Here is a 22,958-nt window from a genome sequence, read left to right as displayed (position 1 = left end):
GATGACTGTGAGCATCCACTTCTGTATTTACCAGGCACTGGCATAGCCTCACAAGAGATAGTTATACATATTTTTTCCTGTCAACAAAATCTTGCTGGCATATGCAATAGTGTCTGGGTTTGGTGGTTGTTTATGGGATGGATCCCCGGGTGGGGCAGTTTCTGGATGGTCCTTCCTTCAGTCTCAGCTCTGAACTTTGTCTCTGTAACTCCTTTTCATGAGTATTTTGTTCCCCATTCTAAGAAAGTACGAAGTATCCACACTTTAGTCTTTCTTCTTCTTGAGTTTCATGTATTAGAGTTGAGTGTTCTGAAGTCTGTGATCAGTCTATCTATCTACCTATCACACATCTATCAGTTATCTATATCTATATATCTATCTATCATACATCTATCGGTTATCTATATCTATCTCTATCTCTTTCTCTATCTTTATCTCTAGCTCTAGATCTAGCTCTAGCTCTAGCTCTATATATCTGAGTAATGTCTGGCTGTGGTTCTGCTTTTGTTCCCTTATGCTGCTGGACAAAGCTACTCTGACAATGGCTAAATAAGTCAATAATATAGAAATGAATATAGCAGAATATCATTAGGAGTTGTCTCACTACTTCTATTTTTTTCACCAGTAATATTTGGTTTTATCCTAGGTATCTCAGCTCTCTAGTCTCACAAGCAGTCACACAAGCAGTATCAGTAGTTGGGTTTCATCTCAGGAACTGAGCCTAAATTCAAAATAGTCATTGGTTAGTTACTCCTATAGCTTTGTACCACCATTGCCCTAGCATATTTTGTAGGCAGAACAAAATTATAGACAAAAGATTTTATAAGCTGAGTTGGTGTTTAAATTTCTCTACTTATAGCCTGCAAAGTACCTTCTATCAGCAAAGATACTAAAACTAGAACATAGGGGTGAAGTGTGTATGTAGGCACAGACTCTCCCTCTCCATGTTCAATGAGTTATATGAATGTTGTCTTCAGAAATCAGATTTTTCTGTTAGTTCCTTGAAGCAACCTATTGTCTTAGCAACAGCCTGGGTTATTTGAGGATTTTGATGAGACTTCTTTGACCAATGACTCAATTGACTGTTAACACATTACCTGTACACAAAGCTTGATTTGTGGACAAGAGATGGCCAGTTGGTACTCCATGTCCCTCATTATTTGGATACTTCATTAGGATTACTTCCATATATTTTAGAAAGTTTCCACTAAACTAGTTTTCTATCTCATTCCTCAAGTGTTCCTCAATTCTAGCTGTCTCCCCAGATTCCCTCTATCAAACCATCTCCCCTCCCAGTCCCACATGATCTTCTCATTCATGTCCCAATTACCCCTAGTCCACTGATAAAATTTATTCTATTTCCCCTTCTAGGATGATCCATGTGTGGCCCCTAGTTCTTTATTCTATACCTACCCTCTCAGTGTCTGTAGATTGTAGCTTCAATTAACAGTAACTTCATAAATATTTGTACCAAACTCATATACATTATTCTCTAAGAGAGACCACATTCTAGTCTGCACAAGATATCTTATAATAATTTCTAAACTATTTCTTAAATATATGCAAGCAAAGTCTCAGCCTACAGTAAATCCAATGATGGAAAAATAAAAGAATATTCATGTTAGTGACATTAGAAATAATTTTTCCCAAAATGAAATTCATTGAATACTTATTCTGATAACACAAGTAAAACATATCTGCTTAGAAAACTCCACAGAGGCACAGAAGGCGCTTGCTAACACTTTTCTTCAGGGGCTTGTAAAGTGATAAGGATTTTTTGTATTAATATAGCTTGTGTAGAAATTAACTAAGATATTCCCAAGTTCCTTGCTTGACATTATAGGAATAATCCTTTGAGTTTATGCTCCTTGTGTCATAATGAGTTTGTTTGATCTATTTCCCATAGAGTATACTACCTTGAAAGAAGGAAGCATGAAGACTGTTTTTCTTGCTTTCTCTCCAGAGAATATTTTGCAAATTACTACTCTTGTAATTCCACACAGTTCCCAGGTGTTCTTCTATATGAACACACTTCCTTTCAGCACATAATGGTCCCCAAGTGGCAGCTTAAACAGTAGGCTATTAAAATGAATTGTGGAGAATGAAACTATGCCTGCATTTCCTCCTTTCCTTTTCTTCCTTTCTTTGTTAGGGTTGATAATGAGTAGAAATACACACAGATACAGAGAATAGGGAACTGGCTCAGTGGGGTAAGCTAACTTACACTTTAAGCACAAGAACCTGAGTTTTAGTCCTTATTACTCCTAGACAAATCCAGGTATGGCTGTCTCTACTTATCATTCCAGCAATGGGGTACAAAAGAGACAGAGATAGGCAAATCTGAAGAGTCTATTGGCTTGTCCCCTTCAATACAACTGTGATCTTTTTCTGCAAGAGACCCTGCCTTGAGGCAATAAGTTGGAGAGTATTAAAAAAAGATCTTCGCCGGGCGTGGTGGCGCACGCCTTTAATCCCAGCACTCGGGAGGCAGAGGCAGGCGGATTTCTGAGTTCGAGGCCAGCCTGGTCTACAAAGTGAGTGCCAGGACAGCCAGGGCTACACAGAGAAACCCTGTCTCGAAAAACCAAATAAAAAAAAAATAAAATAAAAAAAGATCTTCATTGTGATCTCCCATGTACAAGCACAGGAGGACACTAATTTACTATCTTGGATATGTACACACACACAGAGAGATAGAGATAGATAGATAGAGAGAGAGAGAGAGAGAGAGAGAGAGAGAGAGAGAGAGAGAGAGAGAGAGAGAGATTGAGAGGGGAGAGGGAGAGAGACCCCATAAATACATACAAATATTAATTAATCAAATAGTATTATCAAAGTCATTTCCTATCTTTAGTGTAGAGAAACAAGTCTTAATACAGATTAAGAAAGCACAGAAATATCCACCATTCCCTCAAATGTGCTACATGTTATTTGCCAAACTCATACTTTCAGGCATTTTTTCAGTCAAGAACTGAAGTCACCTTCGAGACCATTGTATGAACAGACCAGCAGTTTGTTTCCCTAGTGACTTGCCAATGTGGCTAACATAGTATACAGCACTGTGGCTGCTTGCAAGTCTGTGTAAGACATATCCTACTCGACTTCTGAAGACACATCAGAAAATGGCTGCAAATTTAAAGGCTTAAAAATATTTCTCATCTCACAGTTTCTGTGGATAAACAATTCAGAATGATGTAACTGATTCTTCCAAACAGGTTTTCACAAACATGAGATGGAGCTAGTTGTATTAAATCTAGGGCCCCAAGTTCACAACAAGCTCACAGAGCTTGTTGACAAACCCAGGTCTCTGTAGTTCTGGAAGTCAGAGATTTCTGCTTATTTTAAAACAGCATGAGTATCGCAGAATGTTCTAGACGTTGCTTCTTCCAGATATACTTTTAAAGGCAAGCTTGTTTAGGTCTGTTATACCCCGGATTGCTTACTTGCTTACTTACAATTGCAATTTTTTTTATTTCGTTCTCATTTGTTTATATAATCACAGACACTAAACTGTATACTAGAAGCTGCAAGCATACCTTATAAAACACTCTCATTGGAATTTTCTATCATTACACTTGATAAATATGAACATTTTTTTCTTCTTTACCAATGCATGATTTTAATGCTTTTAATAAAGCAATACATGACATTATAGAAAAATTTCTGACACTTCACAGTAGTAAAACATGGTTATGTGATTTTTTTCATTGACCAACTCTATGTTCTGAAAACTTCCTGCTTTTCATAGGTAAATATCAATTTGCATTTTAAAGCTCCATAAGCCATTCATGCTGTAAGTTGCCTTTGTCTGTTTAGCTTTCAATGAGCTCTGTGATATTTAATCTTTAAAAATTAGCTGCACCATTTCTTTGAGAGAAAAAAAAGAGGAAAATCGTCACTTATTATGCATTTACCTTGTGCCTAGTGTTTGACACATTTTATTTTATCAATCCAATCTCTTAAGATATCTGCATGGTTGCTCAATCACCCAGAAGACCAGAAATATACAAAGTTAGGTAAACTGTTTAATGTCACAGCTCACAAATGAAAAATGTTTTTGAGACTTGAGACTAGAAATTAAATCAAGTAACCTGGACATTGGTTAAAAATTTACTCTCATTAGCTGTCAAAGCAAGGTGTCTGGTGAACTCTGTATCCATAGATGGTAGATTAATGTAAAACAGAAGATTTCATCTAAAGTTAAGCAGATACTGCCTGCAAGAGTATCTTGGCTGCTACATGTGAGCTTCCTTTCTGACAGTCAGGTCACCACCATTCCTCCAGTGAGATCCCTAAGGATGATAGGTCAGACTTGGAGGTCTTCTTTGAGTTAGAGTTCACTACAACAAATGCAGCAAAGACTAGATGGTTTTACTCCCTCAAACTACATAAAACCTCTATCTTTGTACATAAAACAAAGAGGGATTCCAAGCGGTAGCTTTTTCTGTATGACAAATGAAACTTGTTGACTCACAGACTAATGGGTCTGCGGTGTGTGAACCTGAGTATGTTGATGAACCTTAATATGGTCTAGTCCTCACTCTGTGCTAGTGCACACACACACACACACACACACACACACACACACACACACACACACACACACACCAAACCACAAACAAACAAACAAAAACACATCCAACCAAATAAAGAAACTAGTGCTCTGAAATTATTCACCCAAAACAAGAAAACTAACCACTGATTGCCTCCAAAGAGAGCAGCAGGTGTGAGTTAGATATCCAAGAGAATTAATACATTAATTCTGATCCTTAGCTCTTGCCTCATTTTCATTAGGTCTTTAAGAATTTCATATAATGTGTTTTGATCCTATTTACCTTCTTCTTTGGACTTGCTTGTAGAAAAGCTAAGATTCTTATCTACCCTTTAGTGGTAGATACTCTGCAATAGGAGCACAAACTAAAGCAATTTTACAATTAACATTTGATTGCAACAATTAGAAATGGACTATTTAATGCTATTAGAGTCAACTAATTTATGTGGATGGATTCATAAACTTATTTAGATGTATACGCAAGAGCTACTAAGTCCTATATACCACTTCCCAATTATCTAATGTGAGAATAAAAATGTGCAAATTTATCTGCATTCACAAATAATATCCCTTGTGCTTTTATTAGTACTATGCAACTTTTCAAGGTTTTATTTATCAAATTGTACTAAATTATGTCATCAAAAAATAAATCATGATAATCACAGGAGACATGTGCTTGATTTTTTTTCTAGAATATCTACTTCTAGGGGTTTTATGGCTTCCTAGTTAGCATCAACACTCAGCCTGACACAAGTCAGATATCTGTGGAAGTCTCAGTTAAGTGTTGACTGGATCAAATTAGACTGTGAACATATTTGTGGAGCATTGCATCAGTTGATGGTTGGTTTGTGAGGGCCTGGTCTACTAAGGACAATGTCATCCCTAAACAGACTCCCTATGGGCTTGAATTGTTTAAAACAAACCAGGTGAGCAGTCAGACAGGGAATGAACCAATGAGCAGCCTTCCTCCATGGTTTCTGCTTCAGTTCATCCTTCCTGGTTCCTTCCTTGAGTTTCTGCCCAGATTCTTCTCAATGATGTAATATAACCTAAAAATAAAAAATGAAATAAAAAATTTCAAGGTAGTAGGGAAATGGAAATAAAACAAACAAACAAAAATCCTAATCCAGGCTCTGAGCCCCATATTCCTGATACAAAGAGAAAAGAAGATTCAGGCAAAAGGATGGTACATTCTCAGTTTTAATAATTGACTTTAATTTATATTGAAAATGTTGAGATAAAGAGTATTTCATAAAACCATTGCATTTCAGAGATCTTTTTTTATTCTTTTCCCATCATTGTGGGTTGACCTATAACTATATGTGATTCTTTAGATTTCTATTGGTCATGGTATTTATCAAAGAAGCAGAACGCAATCCAGAAAACAAACTAGGTTTGCTCTCTTTGAACAAAGTAAATCTTAAATTTCCCCAAACAACTATATATCAAATGTATTATAAATGAAATTATTAAATATCTCTTTTAATTTTATCAGCAAAAAACCCAAGGTAATCCAGAAATCGCTGATACTTTCACCATGATCTATGAGAGCATACAGTCCAATCATCAAATTTAGATACAAATTTAAATACAATAATCAAATCTACCCATGGATTTTCCTATTTGTGACCCATAACCTCAGTTCTATAAGACAGTAGATTTTTTTTTACCTGTCTTATAGGTGATTTTCCTATTTAAATATCACTATTGTTAAAATATGTAATCATATTTCTTTTGAATGTATATATCCTCAAGGTCTATCTTTTTAAAGGTCTTAGAACTGGTGGTCACCAAACTTTACTGTATGTTATTCAAATGCTATGCTAAAATGTAGAGAAAATACTATCCCCTGCCTTCTTCCCTCCTTTCCTACTTGTTTAAAGTTGTTAGAATGTGGTATACTGAGAATATTTAAAATTCATGAGTATTCTATTTACATCAAATGCAAGAAAACTGTTTTACAGTTCAAAAAATTTTCCGTGTAAGGTTTCATGGGAAAACGTTTATTTATGAAAACCAGGGTTGCATATATAATTATTACTTGGGGGAATTGTCTTTTTTTTTAACCTAGACTTCAGCTATTTATAAAGTGAGAGCACAAAGAATATAAGGGAAAGCTTTAGATGTAAATAGCTACATGTGTTTAATTAGCACATTAGCACCAGTGTGCAGTACATGAGAAACAAACTAGCCTTTAGCCCAAACTCTTCAGATCCTATACATTCAGCCATATCTATATTTTTCATAACATATTCATGTAACTAACATTTCCTAGTTTTTCTAAAAGTACCAGGGGTTTGAGTGATGGCTCAAGGTTTATGACTGACTTCCAGCTCCTTTTACCTTCATCTCCAGGCATCAAACACTCTAAACTTCTGAGGTCAAAAAATTCTTCAAATTCATGAACTCTTTTTTTTTTTTTGTAAATCTAATGTTATTGCCTGCACACATGTATAAGCATATACATATTATATTCCTAAGTATAACCTCGCCGGGCGTGGTGGCGCACGCCTTTAATCCCAGCACTCGGGAGGCAGAGGCAGGCGGATTTCTGAGTTCGAGGCCAGCCTGGTCTACAAAGTGAGTTCCAGGACAGCCAGGGCTATACANAAAAACCCTGTCTCGAAAAACCAAAAAAAAAAAAAAAAGTATAACCTCTTCTGTTTATACATTGTTATATGTTTTCAGAAATGAAAATTCGCTGTGAACTTCTCTGGGAAGGACCAACTCTCCTGATTCTAGTTTTCTTCAGGTGCCTATAGCTTTTTATATAGGATTGAAGCTTCCTGATATTGTACCCATCCAATTTTTCAAGTTTATGGATCCTATTTCTTCCAGTTTTCATTTGGGGACTCAAGTAGGTGAGATTTTGTGGATATAGCTTCTGATAGTACTAGTAGACACATCCTCACTGAAAACTCCCAGAACCTCTTGCTCTTAGAATATTTGAGCCTCCTCTTCCACGGTGTTTTCTGAATTTTGATTTGATTATAGTAGTTTCTATCTGCTCCAAAGAAAACTTTCTCTGATGAGGAGTGAAGACAAAACTTATTTTGGGGAAAAAGAAAAAAAATATTTATAGGATGTTGTTTGGGATTATTCTAGTTTACTAAATTTGTAGATTTTTCTCCAATAACCATTTACTTCACTAGCACCGAGTAGTGAGTTAGGTTTCCAGTATCAGGCATGGTACCCCTCTTGTTGGTCTTAAGTCCAATTAGAGAATTGTTGGATACCACAAAGGTATAAGTGAGACTGCTACACACATAAATTTATCGTCCTATGCTGTTGATTAATGTGTTTCATAGAAGTCAGTGGGTGGGAAGGCTAGTTGCCTTATTCCTCTGTAAGTTTTCATAGCAGCTTTTGGTATCACAAAAGTTAGCCCTCGGGGTTGAAAGCATTCATGTCAAATCCAGCACAGACATCCCAGGTCCCTATTTCTAAAGTGCATGGTGCCTTTATCAATAGGAATTTACCTTCCATCTCTTGAAGAAAATTTAGGGCAACACCAGTAAGTTATATGCTTGTGGAATCTCTTGAAGGGTGCTGACAAACAACTCAGTAGAGGAGTTTTCATGGCTGGCATTGTGGGTTTTGTTATGTAGTTCTTAGATCAGCCCAAATGAGAATGGTTCATTAAAATTGTATATGTATATGCATATACAGAATTACCAGCAATACAAGTATTTTTAAAATAGTCAATAATATGATTACTTGAGGCTTTTTGGATATCCTTACTTTCTTCCTTCCCCTTTCTCTAAGGAGTCCCCCATTTTCCAATCCCCCACATCAGATCACTACATCTTCATATTCCACATAACCCTTCTCCCACCATACTCTGTATTTTGTTTTCTCTCTAAAGAGCTCTTCACTCCACTTTTCTAATCAGAGTACTAAAACCTTGCTATTCCTCTCTTTATTGCTCTACAACTCCCCTATTCTAGTAAGGATTCCATTCTACTTTCCTGGGTTCTGTACTTAATTCAGATTATGTATTCACATCAGAAGGTTTGGAGCTAGAAATTTCCAATAAGGACCAAATGAGGGAGCTTGAAGCACACTTATAAAGGTGAATAAAATAGAGTTAAGAGGCAGATGGAGGGAATTGGAAGGGAGAGGAGATAAGGAGTGGAATGGGGGGATTCAGAATCAGGTGTGGAGAAGGAAAGTAAAGATAGCTAGATGGCCATGAAAATAAATGGAAATCTCCAACTGAGGAGGCAGGGGCACCTCCAGGATGAACAGAGACCTAGGATAAGAAAGGAACCCAGAATCAATGGGGGTGACCTTATATGTGACTCCCTATAATAAGGATATGGAACCTAAAGAAGACCCTTTCTGTAGCCACACAGGACCCCCAGTGGAGTGATAGAGGCACCAACATTCTCACAAAAATTTCCCAAAATTTATCCTGTCTACAAAAATGCAGGCACAGGAGACGGAACAGAGACTGAGGGGATGGCCAACCAATAACCTGATCAACTTGAGACTCATCCCATTGGCAAGTACCAGCCTCTAACACTATTAATGCTACTCTGTTATGCATGCAGACAGGAATAGGTTGTCCTTTGAGAATCTACACCCAGCAGCTGACTCAGACAGAAACAAATGTCCACAGCCACCAGTGGATGGAGCTTGGGGACTCTTTTAGAAGAAAATGATGAAGGATTGTGGGCCCCAAAGGGAATATGGATTCCACAGTAAGATCAGTGGAGCCAACTAACCTGGACTCTTGGAGCTCTCAGAGTCTGAACCACCAACCAAAGAACATGCAGAGGCTGGACCTGTGCCTCCCTGCTCATATGTAGAGGATGTGCAGCTTGAACAACTGAAATGGGGGCAATCCCAAAAGCTGTTGCCTGTTTGTGGGATATGTTCTACTAGCTGGGCTGCCTTGTCTGGCTTCAGTGAGAGAGAAAGTGTCTAGGCTTGCAGAGACTTGAAGTGCCAGGGTAGGGAGATACTCATGGGGATGCCCACCTGCTCAGAGGAGAAGAGGAGAGGGAATGGGGGAAATATTGTGGAAGGGGGTGACTGGGAGCGGGCAGTGAGTTGGATGTAAAGTGAATAGGTAAAATAAATTAAATTAGAGCGAGCAAGAGAGCGAGAGAGAGAGAGAGAGAGAGAGAGAGAGAGAGAGAGAGAGAGAGAGAGATTGTCTTTCTATTTCTGGGTTATCTCACTCAATAAGATCTTTTCAAGTTCCATCCACTTATCTGCAAAGTTCATAATTTTAATTTCATTTTTTTCTTCATAGATAATATATAATATATTATATACAAATATAATCATATTTTATTCATTTATTGATTGTAGATCATCTAGGTTTTTTGTATCTTCTAGCTATGAGACTAGAGCAGCAATTAATACAGCTAAATATTTCTTTGTCAATAATAATGTTGAGTCTTTAGGCATATTCCAAGAAATAATATAGCTGAGTCATATACTAAATTTACTTTTAGCTTTTTGAGAATTCTCCACACTGATTTTCATAGTCACTGTACCATTTTGCAATCCAATCAACAGTTAATAGTGTTTTCTATTCCATGCAGCTCTTCCAGCATTTGTTGTAAGCTGTTCTACTGATGGTTGCCTTTTTGGCTAGGGAAGTATAATATCTAAAAGTTCATTTAATTTGCATTTTCATAATTGCCAGGGAAGATATATGTTTTGAATATATTTCTTTTTTTTAATATTTTTTTATTATGTATTTTCCTCAATTACATTTCCAATGCTATCCCAAAGGTCCCCCATACCCCCGCCCCCCCACTCCCCTACCCACCCATTCCCACTTTTTGGCCCTAGCATTCCCCTGTACTGGGGCATATAAAGTTTGCCTGTCCAATGGGCCTCTCTTTCCAGTGATGGCCTACTAGGCCATCTTTTGATCCATATGCAGATAGAGTCAAGAGCTCTGGGATACTGGTTAGTTCATAATGTTGTTCCACCTACAGGGTTGCAGATCCCTTTAGCTCCTTGGGTATTTTCTCTAGCTCCTCCATTGGGGGCCCTGTGATCCATCCAATAGCTGACTGTGAGCTTCCACTTATGTGTTTGCTAGGCCCCGGCATAGTCTCACTAGAGACTGCTATATATTTCTAAGGAGTTGTTTTCTTCTTCTGAGAACCCTCTGTTCAGATCCCTGGCCCGTTTTTTAAATGAGTCACTATTTTACTAATTTTTTAAACTTTTGTTTTTATTCTAGATATTAAACCTCTGTCAGATACACAACAGGCAAAGAGTCTCTCTATGTCTATGGGCTTTTTATTCAGCTGGTTGTTTATTTCTTTAGCTGTGCAGAAGCCTTTTATTTTTGTGAAGTCCCCCTTGTCAATTACTGATGCTAAAACTTGGGCAAATAAAGTCTTATTCAAAAAGTCTCTCTTAGTCGGGGTTCTATTCCTGCACAAACATCATGACCAAGAAACAAGTTGGGGAGGAAAGGGTTTATTCAACTTACAATTCCATACTGCTGTTCATCATCAAGGAAGTCAGGACTGGAACTCAAGTAGGTCAGGAAGCAGGAGCTGATGCAGAGGCCATGGAGGGATGCTCCTTACTGGCTTGCTCAGTCTGCTATTTTATAGAACCAAGATTACCAGCCCAGAGATGGTCCCACCCACAAGGGGCCTTTCCCCCTTGATCACTAATTAAGAAAATGCCTTACAGTTGGATCCCATGGAGGCATTTCCTCACCTGAAGCTCCTTTTTCTATGATAACTCCAACTGTGTCAAGTTGACACAAACTAGCCAGTACAAAATCCTTTGTTACACTTAATTGTGTAGTGTACTACCTAGTATTTCTTATACCATTTTAATAGTTCAGCTATAGGCCATTTATCCACTTTGAATTAGTTTGTATGCAAGGGCTAATTTCATTTTTTTGTATGTGGCCATAGCTAGTCTTCTTCTGAGTACTAAATAAGAAAGTAAGATATTTAGAGTTTTTTTTTTTTTTTTTTTAAGAGTGAGCACAAGAGAAAAGCAAAGGATGAGAGTGAAAGAATTGAGTATAACATTAAGCATTCTGATGGACAAAAGGGGAACAGGAAAAAAAGAAATCAGAGTCAAATGAGGACAAAAGGCTCATTCCACTCCTAGAGAATTCTCAAGTTAGTAAGAATCCTTCATCTGATCTGATGAAGAAAATACCGAGTTCCTCAGTCTTCTTCCTCCAAACACATTGTCTTATAGTGAAATGGGTACCATCCTGCAACATACAAACTAATACCGACCATCAAAACAAGGGTGATTTCAGAACATATCACATCCAATTAGATAGGAAAACTAAATTCCTTGTCATGCTAGATGGAATCACGAAGCAAAAATGGGATCTCAGGCAAAGCAAATAACTGGAAATGGTAATCAATCCTGGTTAATTGCCTTTGATGTTGATGCATGTTGTTGCATTTTATATCAAAGTAAAGATAATTAATACCCATAGTTAGAATTTAACTTGAATACTAAATATGCAGTAATCAATAAGGAACTAATAGTGTACAAAAAGGAAGGAAAGTAGTAAAAGAAATTCAGGACCCTTGGTGACTTAATTTTTTCCTACTACTTCAGGCATTGGTGGAGAAAACTTGGCTATTTTGCAAGGAAATAAGACTATCTGGGGATTGTGTGTGTGTGTGTATATATATATATATATATATATATATATATATATATATATATATATGTTTAAAAGAACAGAGGTCACTGACATTAAGAGTTTATAAAACAAGCTGTAGGAAGGATCAATAGGGACAAGACACAATTCTTGATAGAGTTATGGCAGAAAATCATTTAACACTGTATCATATCTTACCATATTCTGCATGTAACAAAAGCTTAAAGTTATTGGAAAGGACATAAAAGTGTATCACTCTAAAGCTACATGACAAAACCTGTTCTCATTAAGGGGCAGGAATCTCTAAAACCCAAACATTGGAAATGTCCTTGTATTCAGAGATGAAATGAATAGCAAAGAATACCTCCATTCTATCATATCCTGAAAACCAGCAAATGTACCTGTATTGGTAGAGCTCTTACCCAGCATACATTAGACCCCCTGATTGAAATCCTCAGAGTTATATGAATGAACTCATGCGATGGTGTACCAACACACTTGTAGAATCTATAATCCTGGAACTCAAAAGATAGTGACTGAAGGATCAGAAATACATGAGCATCCTTTAGTATGAATTGATTCTAAGAATAGTCTAGGGTATCTGAGGACCTTTCTTTTGAAAACAAGGATTACAAAGCTAAGTCTAAACTATAGCAATAGATAATTCTGCACTATCTGAATAACTAGTGTTGAAATATGAGACATAAGTCTAGTTCTATCAGTGGGAATAAGAGTCTAGGATTGCAGCTCCAACCACCAAAAGAAATGCTGAAAATTAATATAGAGCTCATCACTGGTAGATGCTTTGATGCCAGGACCCACTGCCTGTTCTTTTTCTCTGGTTCCTAAGTCTATGAGTGATTTCAAGTACTTTTGTTCCATATACACCTTTACTAAAATGTCTGATCCCTCTTTAGCTTCTTGTATCTGATTTTCCATGCATAGCCTTGACCACAGATTGATATGTTGAAATCCTGATCTCCTTCGTGGTAGTAATAGAATGTGGGGGGTTAGAGTAGGGTTAATTCCATGAAATCAAACATCTCGAGTGGAGTTGTATCCTTATCAAGAGACCTTTGAGAATATAATTTATATACTATATGAGGAAATAATAGAAGGCACTATATATGAACAGAGCAACTATCTCACAAGGGTAATTGATCCTATAGGCCATTGGATACACTAGTCTCAAAATTCTAATAAATAATTTTTGTTGTTTATCCTCTATCTACTTCATGGTGATCTGTTATAATGACATGCATAGATTAGCAGTATGTTTTATAAAAATTGGAAATTTTCTGCTGTAATGTTTTCAAATATTTGATTTGGTTTGTTATGTCTCTCTACTCTTCTCACCAATTGGGGAGAATTCTAATGTGCTCATGCAGGATGCTTACCTTTTTAAAAGAATCTTTAAACATACTAACTATAGTTACCTTAAATTTTTGTACATAGGGTCCAACATTTGTAGTCTAGTTTCATCTGCCTAAGTGGATTTTTGTCTTTTCTTCTGTATTGATTCTTTCCTGGTCTAATGAATAACTTTTTATTGGATATTTTATGTAATAACTTTTATATACAAACCAGGCCTCAGAAGGCAGAATAAATAAAAGGGGTATGCTTTACAATGAATTTACTGGCAATGATGATTAACTCAATCAAGTCATGTGTTCTGCTAGGTTTGAGTTTTGTTCTGGTAATTGTTATTCTTTGTGTCATTGAAAATTTTGAAGTTCTCAAACACTCTATTCTGTTTAAGACAATGTGGTGATTTAGTAAGAAGTGGCACCCATACACTGCATCAACATCACTCCTGCTACTCACTCTCGTCCACAAACTTGTCCTGTGTTCTATCCTCCAAATTTCATGATGTTAGCTTTAAGTGGTGTGTGTGTGTGTGTGTGTGTGTGCACTTGCGCATGTACATGTGTGTAAAATAATTGGTGTGGGAAAGTTTAGGAACTATGGGTAGCATCAATTACTAGGCAAGAGTTCCTGAACCATATAATAGTGGAAAATTATTTATTATTTATTATTATTAATTATTATGGAGCTGAGCATAAGCAAGCAAGTGAACATGTATGCATTCATTTCTCTTTGCATTTGACTGTAGATATAATGTGATAAGCTGTTTAATTCTTCTCTTAGTTGCTTCAGTGATGGACTGTAGTGTGTAATTGCAAATTGTAAGCCTCCTTCTCTCCTCTGTTGCACTTTTATTGGGCAGTTTGTAAAAGCAACAGATATGAAATGAGGACAAATATAAATTCCAAATGAAACGTATATAAATTCCAAATAAGTAAGCAAACAGGAAAATAAAACCAATATATCCATATAAATGATTGAAAATTTAACATGCAAGCAAGCATCATCAAAAAAGTAACATACATTGTTGACAGAGGGAGTAAGAATACCAGAATTTTCAACCAATTCATACAAACCAAAAACAATGGTGTAATGTATTTCAGTATTGAAAGAAGGCTCTATCAAGCCAAATTATTTTCCCAATACAAATCAATTCTCAAAAACTTAAAATTGGACATCAGAGGTCACTTAGCAATTAAGCAAGAAGTTTTTCCTCTTCCCTAGGACATGAGTTTGGTTCTGAGCAGCTACACTAGATGGTTCAAATGACCCCCAATTGCAATTTCTGAGGATTTGGTGCTTACTCTGGACTAAGAGACACCAGCATTCACATGTGCATGCATGTGCATACACATCCCGTGGACATCATCACATTCATTGGCCACAGTAGGACTATGAACCCAGATATGGTCTTCAGCAGCTACATGGACCACAGACATCAACAAGGCCTGAAGTAGCAGTGCATGTCTTTGAGATATCACCATCTGTGCTTCTGTCTAAAGCCATGCTGATGTCCATGGGTAATGCTGCCTCTGGATGCCATGTTGATGCAAGTAGCCTGCACTCACACTTTGGTGTCCTTGGCCTATGCTGCTATGTGGTGCCCATGCTGAAGCAAAGGGCCATTTTGTAAGCCTGGCCTCAGCTTGGGAAATGGTCCTGAGGGAATATATGTTTGAGAGAGGTAGAGGAACGATTCAGACTCAGTGATGGATGCAAGCTGACAGCTCTGTGTTCTTCTTGAGATAGCTCTCTGCTCAAGATCACTCTCTGCTGGAAATCACTCTCTCTTGCAGACCAAAGTCCAGTCTTGTATTTTGCATAAAATACTTCCAATACTTAGAATTGCATATCAGTTCAATCATTTATCCCAGGTTCACGTTTGAAAACCTCATGAATCAGCATTTTATGACCATGGTTGCTTGTCTTTAAAGACAGAGCTACATAGCCAAAGCAGCTGAGTTCTGCTGCTTACTGGAACTAGAACATAGTTCCGTTGTTCTATTACATTATCACCAGCTTTCTGTTTTTCAACTCCTTTATGCTTAAATTTAGTTGTCCTGAAACTTACTCTGAAGACAGATCTTGAACTCAGAGATCTGCTTGGCTATATCTCCCAAATGATGGGATTAAAGGCATGTGCTAACATATCTGACTTCCTTAATAACTTTCTAGCTAAGCTGACTCACTAGGTAAGGTGCATCTGTTCTTTCAAGTCCATAAAACCTCTCATACAATTCATACTGTGTCATTATATTTTACATAGTTGAGTTAGCCTATAAAGTTCTTATACTGATTTATGTATTCATGAACTCATGTTTTCAGAGTTCTTTCCCACATTCTTAAGGTCTGTCGTGAAGGTCTCAGCATCATGGAGACATAGTCCCACTTCCCAGAATTGTGTTGTCTCTGATTCACATGGAGTCATTAACCTAGGCAGGAGGAACATTTTCAAAAGTAGGACCATAAATTAAAATATATACATTATTATACAAACAAGACTTATACTTTCAGTAACTGTCAGCACTCGAGAAGATCCACACCCTGCTGGCTCTGCTCCAGGGGTGGAACTGTGTCATACCATCCCTTCCATGGTAATGCTAGACCTAGCAGGCCATGTTGTTGTCCATGATCTGTACTGCCACTAGAGACCTTACTGAACTCTGTGGTACATGTAGACACCAGAGACCATGGGGATGTCTGTGGTTTATGATGTCACCAGAAATCATGTAGACAGACATTATCCATGGTCCCACTGACTGTAAAGAGCAAAGAAGCTACTTTGTACTTGTACTGATAACTATAGACTCACCGTTGAGAAAGAAGGGTATGAATAGCTTCTGTGACAATCCCGACAGTCACCACACCCAACCCAAACTCACCCCAAAATGCCTAGGAAGAAAACTATCAAACATAACTCTTAAAATAGTAATAAAAATACTGAAATGTAGCTTTCCACAATTTATCCCTTTTGACAGAGGTGTGGGTGGGAAAGATTCAGGTTTTTATTTGAGGGGCTGGGCACTGAGCATTTGACCATGCTCTCATGAGTATATGAACAACACAAATTGAACTTTCTTGCTTCTCCTCCTCCTCCTCCTCCTCCTCCTCCTCCTCCTCCTTCTTCTTCTTCTTCTTCTTCTTCTTCTTCTTCTTCTTCTTCTTCTTCTTCTCCTTCTGTGATGATAAGGATCACAAAGTTAGGAGCCAGAGCTAGGAGGACTGAGAATTGAAAATGATCAAGGTTCATGATATGAAATTCTATATAATCAGTAAAAATGCTATGAAAAATATCTCTTGATATGTATGGTCCTTTCGATTTCAAACTAAGGGAAAATTTTTGGCTTCATATATATGCTGCAAATTCTCTGAACAGACTTTAAGGAATATAGGTACAGTAACAGAAGGAATTGATTGTATAGCTCTATGATTTTATATACTGTTTTGAGACATATTAAGGAAAATTATATCTAATATAACATTTATAAACTCATTCTTAGATAAGCATGCAACACAGGTCAGTTAAATAAGTTGAAATTTGTCTTAAATCAACTTCTTGTTGTTGTTCTAAGGGAGACACACACTCAACAAGAAAGTGTCACACTTTAGGGAGTGTTGAGGTATGCATCAGGAAATGGGCATGTCATCAAGAATATCTGTGCTGAGATGGTTAGAAAATATGAAATAACCCAGTAAACTGGCTCTCACTTTTTAGATACTTTAGTAACTAAAAATGCTAATAGTCAAAAGCCACAAAAGCTACTCACAGATTTACTTTAAAGTTTGATTTATACCTGTGTAACTTACAATTATTTCCAAAAAACAGCTCACAAAAAGACTGTTTAAAAACTATCTATGTCAGAGAAAAATCTATTATCCAGAGACACAGAAATGAATTATTGATTCAAGGAGGCTATACTTAATACATTTGTATGCAGGAAGATCAACTAAAATGCATATTTATAATAACAAATCTTTTTTTCCATGTCTTAATACCTAGACTGGTGTTTATAGCACTGAATGCCCAATAACACATCAGAGGGAGACCTTTTTCTTCAGAAGATTTCCTTAAACCAAGACTGACCTCTAGTCCAAACTGTCTGGGTCCACTGCTAACATTTTGGTATATATACTCATCTCCAAAAATAATATTTATAAGGATCCCTTAATTCACAGAGATAAGTTTAATTGTTCTTACAATTAGATTTTCTTTAAAACCACTTTCACTCAAACACACACATCCAATACTCCTTGGTCTATGTTTTTCAGCATGTTCTCCAACTCTATAAACATTAAGAGATTTCAGACTGGAGTCTTAAAACTTTTCACAACTGAAAGTGTGACTTTTACCTAGAAGCACTGAACACAGGATCTCAAAAATCACCTCCACTCACTTCGTTGCAAATGTCAACTTGATCACTAAGAAGTAGTTGAACTAAACATTCAAGGACAGCCTTAGCAAAGCCAAGCAATGAGGAAATCAAAGCTTGGTGAAAGCTGCTCTGTTCAGCTTCCTCTGAAAGTACTTGGACAATTGGCTCCATATGTTTCTTTGTTGGAAATGGAGAATGGAAGTAAGTTCAAGTCTACGTTTTTGCTTCTTGTCATTTGACCATTTGGGGTCCTGTGTGTATTCATCCCAAGTTCAGTTTCCTTTACTATGAGAGATCATATCTTCCTCAAGTCTGTAGCTGGACTGTCCATCCTGGTACCTTATTAAGTATTCTTGTAAAGTTTAATGTAATCAACCTCATTTAGTAACTGGTAATTTTTTTTACTTTAAGAGCTTATTTGGTAAAAATTTTCTATCTTTGCATAATTCTCTTGTAAATATACCTATACCAATGTCTAACTCTCTAAGAGAATAAAGGCATACATTAAAAATGACTATGCATAGTTCTTATAGTTATTCATAAACAAATATACTTTTATTTTTATTGGTTTTAATATTTAATGTATGAGCATAAATGTTTTTCCTACATTTTTTGCACCACATGTATACCTGGTGCTCACAAAGATCAGAAGAGAAGAATGGATTTCTTGGCACTGAAATTACAGACAGTTGTAAAACATGTAGATGCTGGAATTGAACCCATATCCTCTGGAATAGTAGCAAGTTCTCTTAACTGATGAGCAATCTCCCTAACCCCTATTGTATTGCTTTTGTAGAATAATATAAATATTTGTATTTAAGTAATCCACTTTTTGATTTTTCATACTCTAAAAAATAATCCAAACTATAGTAATAAAAGCAACTACAAAATAAGCAAGTTCAAAACATATTCTTTATAACAACAAATATATTTAAATAAATGTGAAATTTTCTAAATACCTGATGAATATTGAAGTGGTCATGACAAACTGAAGAATTGACTGTTGTGCTATCTCTGAAAAGTTCTACTGTGATGAAATTTTATTTAAAATAGAATATGGTTTAGATGCTAACTCATCATTTGAAAAATAATTACAAATATATGCTTCTTTAAAATATATAACTACATTCCAGTACTCTTGGTTGGCTCTGACAATGTTACTGTCCAGATCAAATTTTGTGTCTGAACTGGGAAAATAAAATAAAATGAAATAGATTTAATTAAAAAAATATATATATACGTGTATATATATATATATATATATATATATATAACTACATATGTGAACACATATATATGGATAGAATATACTTAAATAAACATATATACATAAAATATATTTGCATACATAAAGATTTTCTGTCTAAATGAGTGTATACATGTGTACATATGTATATATGTACATACATACTTATTTTTGTACACAAGTATTTACTGAATGCATAATATTTATGGGCTATGTATTAAACATTAGACAATAAGCCAGATATTCTTAATGCATTATACAAAATTTTCTTTATATATCCATAAATTGATTTTAGAAGTTTATTCTAGGAAAGACTTAGAGTGGTTAAACTTCAGAGAACTATCAGATGGCCCATAGGTGAAGAGCAGGAAAGATTAGGGACTTGAAGTCACACTGTATGACTCAATGTGAACATATGTTGTCTGTGCAAGTCATTCTCTGTATTCTCTGTGGTTTTAATATGGCAAAACTACTGCTAACGTTTAGACAGATGAGTCCAGTTTATATGATTTAAGGCTATGGCTTAACTTTTACAGATTTTTATTTGCTTGTTTTTTATTGTTCCTATTCTTTTGATATGGACTTAGCTGCTAACTTGACTTTAAACTTGCTACATAGTCAGAGCTGGTCTTAAATTCTAAATCTATTGCCTCCACTTTTCAAGTGCTGGGATTATAGGCGTGAGTCACCAGACCTGGCTTTACTCTTACATTTAGGCAGGATTGACTATATTCATGGAAGCTGGGCTCTCTCTATAATAATTTTGTAACTTCTGTTGAAACTGGTTAGTCTTAGCTTGTGCTGGAAATACTAAAACAGATACAGCAAGTCCCCACTCTTCAACCAGCTATGCTCAGCTGCAACAGTCTCACAGGCCAGTTCTTCTCTCATGGAGACTCTCTGACTCAGAGCTCCAAAATCTCTCCACCCAGCTCACTTAGTTCCCACTGGTAGGTTGCTACCACACTATCTCCATGCTTCAAAACCCCCACAGCCTTTGTGGCACACATCTGGAAAACCCACACTTTGCCACAATACTTTTCTGTCTTGAACCCAGTCGAACCACTGTGTGAACAAAAATGCCACACACTTAGTTCAGAAACAATGTGAACTCAATCATTGTGCACAGCAAAAAGAATCTTATTTTGTAATCCATATTAAATCTACATCCTCTGGGGGCAAATCCAACATAAGACACTAGTAACTATATCTTGCCTTCTCACTATTTCAGTCCAAAAATCTCCTAACTCTCTCCTGATTCCTCCCTTTCTCCATCCAACCCGAAGTCCCGCCTACTCACCCAGTGATTGATTCCATCCCAGTGATTAGGTGATGGTTCACAAAATGTTACCTGAATAATTGACTCAATCCTTCTTTCTTAAAACCCCTCCTGGGAACACATCACCAGGCATCACTAGGGCCATCCACAACATTTTAGAATGAAGATAAAGCTCTTTGCCTACTTCTTGTATTTACTTAGAAAATGAATCTTCCAAACACAAAGTATATACCACAATGCAAACTTCATATTTGAAGTATGATTTGTGGGCAATTACATGGACTTCTCTATGCCCAAATTCTTAACATCTACCTCAAAGACATTTGTGCAACGATCAAACAAACAATAAGTTATGTCAGGTTGCCAGAAATTCTTTCTAGCAACTGCAAACATAATGGTCTTCCTATATGGTTGATTACTATTAAATTAATAGGTAAAGCCTATATGAACCAGTATAAAACATAGAATCACCCTTTAGAATCACAGCAACTAGGTTTACCTGAACAAGGTTTCACCTGCACAAGACTCCCTGGGATCAGTTGGGAATGAAGGAGGGGTTCATAGGATCCTACTTCTCTTCTTGCTGATATAAAGTTTACAGATTAGTTCCTGGGTGAGAAAGCTAATGTCTTCAGTTGTGTAAACACTGAAGAGCCCACCAGGCTCTAGTATTGAATTCTAAATACATACAGTCAGTCTTTGTTGAATTTAGTGGTTCAAAAACTAAACAAACATGCAACAACAACATAAACATAGATATGAGGATTTGTAGAAAGAGATGAGTGTAGACAGTGGTGGGAAGGATTTTAGAGACTGTGATGTGTGTGAGATATATCAGAATATATTAGCAGATATAAGCATATATATGCTTAGAATTATCAAAAATTACAAACTTACATAGCTTAAAAATGCAAACACAATACAAATATTTTAAATGAGCTGAAATACTTTCCATGGTATCATCAAACAGCAACCTAGCAGCCACATCACTAACTTGTTTCAAGGCAGAGTTTACAGCCACACAGAAGAGCAAGTACAAGTGGCCTCTCTGTTTACAAGCCACAGATCTGCTGACATGAAGAGGTAATTTAGGAATAATGAACACCCCTTCAAGGTACACAGTGAATCTTCTGTAAATTCTTCCCTGTAAGTTTTCTAATCTATCAAATACAAGAGAAGATTTTCACCCTATCTGCTGGAAATTGCTGCGAAGTGGATATATTGATTCAGTGGGCCATTTAATGGGGTAGGTGTCTATTATATTTTACCACATTGGTAAATGGGGTTTATTTAATCCTATTCTCAGTGTAAAAGGTTTCGGTGTTGATAAAATCTGCAAAGACAGATGTGCAATAAATTGTGCTCTTTTAATGGAATTACTACAGAGAATAAAAACCAAACAAAGATGCTCACCTTAAAGCATAAATTGCTTGAGAAATTTTCTACTTAAAATGTATTTGGAAGAAGTCTGTTGACAAGCTAAGTTATTTAACCCCTGTAAATATAGCTTCTCCCCCAAACAATTATTTTCCTTATGTCAAAATCATTTGCTTTAAGTACATAAAAATAATGGAAAAGCATGTTTTCTAATTGATTGAATGGTCTAGGTAACTGGGATAATTAAAGCAAACCAATAGTAGCTTTAGTCCTGTGCTTCATCACTCCCTCTGACGTCAATTGTACTTTTAGTTTAACACCACCTAAACCAACAGCTTTCTCATTCCTGTGCAACTGACAAGCAGCCAGTACACTGTATATATTTGTACAACACTAAATAGATGTTTGAGTTCTAATTATTGATTTTTTTCATTCCTCACCATATCTCTGATCCTGTAAGCTTCTTAAAAGATTAAATGTAGTTCCACATTTTGCCTCATTGGTATTAGATCCCAAATAATGGCTACTAAAAATAGATGGACATTTTCATTTTTGAAAGGCTGTGGACTCATACTCATAATGAATTTAGAAAATGTGCAGAAGAGAAAATTGAACAGTCAAAATTGTTTTCAAATTTTCTGCTGTTTTTATTTGGAAATATTTCACATATTTCTTCCTTGCATAAATAATATATTTTGATTAGACATACTATTATATCAAAACTATTTCTTCTGTCCCCCAAATCCTTTTCTATGACATGTTTTATATTTGCAGAATATGTTCTCTAATGTACCTCTATAACCTAACATATCTATTTTAATTTTAATATATCAACNTTGATGTATCATGGCATAAAAATAACTACATTTTATATTCTCTTGTATAAAGTTACTGCATATCCATATCCATATCTTAACGTCTAGTTACATGCTGGTAAGTACTTCCGAAAAATATTATGAAGTACATAAAGTCAAATTAACTTGTTTTCTAAAGGTTTTCTGCACTTAATAACCAAAATTGACTAACCAAGCTTAATACATATAAAGAGCTGGCCTGTTATTTATAATAGCCAGAAGCTGGAAAGAACCCAGATGCCCCTCAACAGAGGAATGGATACAGAAAATGTGGTACATTTACACAATGGAGTA

Source organism: Mus caroli, chromosome 6 (genome assembly GCF_900094665.2).
Source record: "Mus caroli chromosome 6, CAROLI_EIJ_v1.1, whole genome shotgun sequence".
NCBI lineage: Eukaryota > Metazoa > Chordata > Mammalia > Rodentia > Muridae > Mus > Mus caroli.
This window is presented reverse-complemented; position numbering follows the sequence as displayed.